Source organism: Schistocerca americana, unplaced genomic scaffold, assembly GCF_021461395.2.
Source record: "Schistocerca americana isolate TAMUIC-IGC-003095 unplaced genomic scaffold, iqSchAmer2.1 HiC_scaffold_1346, whole genome shotgun sequence".
NCBI lineage: Eukaryota > Metazoa > Arthropoda > Insecta > Orthoptera > Acrididae > Schistocerca > Schistocerca americana.
In genome coordinates, this window is record NW_025725423.1 from 22,501 (window position 1) to 25,000 (window position 2,500).

Sequence of the window (2,500 nt, forward strand, 5' to 3'; positions counted from 1 at the left end):
TGTACCTTAACCTAACCCATATTGTACCTTAACCTAACCCATATTGTACCTTAACCTAACCCATATTGTACCTTAACCTAACCCATATTGTACCTTAACCTAACCCATGTTGCGCCTTAACCTAACCCATGTTGCGCCTTAACCTAACCCATGTTGCGCCTTAACCTAACCCATGTTGCGCCTTAACCTAACCCATGTTGCGCCTTAACCTAACCCATGTTGCGCCTTAACCTAACCCATGTTGCGCCTTAACCTAACCCATGTTGCGCCTTAACCTAACCCATGTTGCGCCTTAACCTAACCCATGTTGCGCCTTAACCTAACCCATGTTGCGCCTTAACCTAACCCATGTTGCGCCTTAACCTAACCTATGTTGCGCCTTAACCTAACCTATGTTGCGCCTTAACCTAACCTATGTTGCGCCTTAACCTAACCTATGTTGCGCCTTAACCTAACCTATGTTGCGCCTTAACCTAACCTATGTTGCGCCTTAACCTAACCTATGTTGCGCCGTAACCTAACCTATGTTGCGCCGTAACCTAACCTATGTTGCGCCGTAACCTAACCTATGTTGCGCCTTAACCTAACCTATGTTGCGCCTTAACCTAACCTATGTTGCGCCTTAACCTAACCTATGTTGCGCCGTAACCTAACCTATGTTGCGCCTTAACCTAACCTATGTTGCGCCTTAACCTAACCTATGTTGCGCCTTAACCTAACCTATGTTGCGCCTTAACCTAACCTATGTTGCGCCTTAACCTAACCTATGTTGCGCCTTAACCTAACCTATGTTGCGCCTTAACCTAACCTATGTTGCGCCTTAACCTAACCTATGTTGCGCCTTAACCTAACCTATGTTGCGCCGTAACCTAACCTATGTTGCGCCTTAACCTAACCTATGTTGCGCCTTAACCTAACCTATGTTGCGCCGTAACCTAACCTATGTTGCGCCTTAACCTAACCTATGTTGCGCCTTAACCTAACCTATGTTGCGCCTTAACCTAACCTATGTTGCGCCTTAACCTAACCTATGTTGCGCCTTAACCTAACCTATGTTGCGCCTTAACCCAACACACGTTGGGCCTTAACCCAACACACGTTGGGCCTTAACCCAACACACGTTGGGCCTTAACCCAACACACGTTGGGCCTTAACCCAACACACGTTGGGCCTTAACCCAACACACGTTGGGCCTTAACCCAACACACGTTGGGCCTTAACCCAACACACGTTGGGCCTTAACCCAACACACGTTGGGCCTTAACCCAACACACGTTGGGCCTTAACCCAACACACGTTGGGCCTTAACCCAACACACGTTGGGCCTTAACCCAACACACGTTGGGCCTTAACCCAACACACGTTGGGCCTTAACCCAACACACGTTGGGCCTTAACCCAACACACGTTGGGCCTTAACCCAACACACGTTGGGCCTTAACCCAACACACGTTGGGCCTTAACCCAACACACGTTGGGCCTTAACCCAACACACGTTGGGCCTTAACCCAACACACGTTGGGCCTTAACCCAACACACGTTGGGCCTTAACCTGCTCTGTAATTGTCATACGACGCGTTAAATTAGTGTAGTGTTGCCTAACTGCAACCCCCGCAATATAGTTTGCTACTCGCACTGCCCGGTCCCCAGAGTATCGCTTCATGTTAAACACCTTGCAGCTATACACTGTAATGCGGATGGCGGCAGGACGTACATGCTCAATGCCCTTCGCAGTTGTTCATTGGCATTCGCATGGCGAAGCACAGCCTACGTTGTGGTACGGCTTGTGGCAACTGTCCGCTGATGTTGTACGTCCAAATCACACACTGTACCGCACATTGGTCCTCATGTACTGAATGATACATCGTGGTACATGTGTGACCGTACCACGACTGCGCCAACAACGGCGAACCATACGGTCCAAATATTGTGCACTCAGCTACGTGTCGTCTCCCTATAAGAGCTGGATTGCAGTATGGTATGCCGTGGATGGCGATCAGCATGAGCCGTCTGTTGATGTAGTGGCGCGTGTTGTCAGACGTAGTCGTCTCTTCTCACACACCGTGATAGCATGGTGCACTGCGTTCCACATCTGCGACATGCGACAGAGGCCGGTTGACAGTCGTTCGCGCAATGGACATCGCATACGTACGGGGGCCACCTTCCACGTGTTCGCGAAGCGTGCACATGTTGTTGCGTGTATGTGGGCAGACATAGTGTGTCGTGACACCTGACACAGGCATGCAACAATCGTTGAATTTGCAAATGGCGATGGACGTCTACGTTTGCTGGTGACGTTACGCAAATGAAGAACTGGTAAACCGTTGTGGTGCGGTTGTTCTCGCTAGAGGTGAATCAGTGATGGCGACGATCGGTTGAGCTACCAACCGGTTGTTTCAGCGATACCCACCATGCCCACGAACGTGAATGGCATGTGGGTGTGAAGCGATACGCGGCGGTGGCTGGGTGGGACCGTCCCCGGCCGGTGAGGGGGGGCCTTC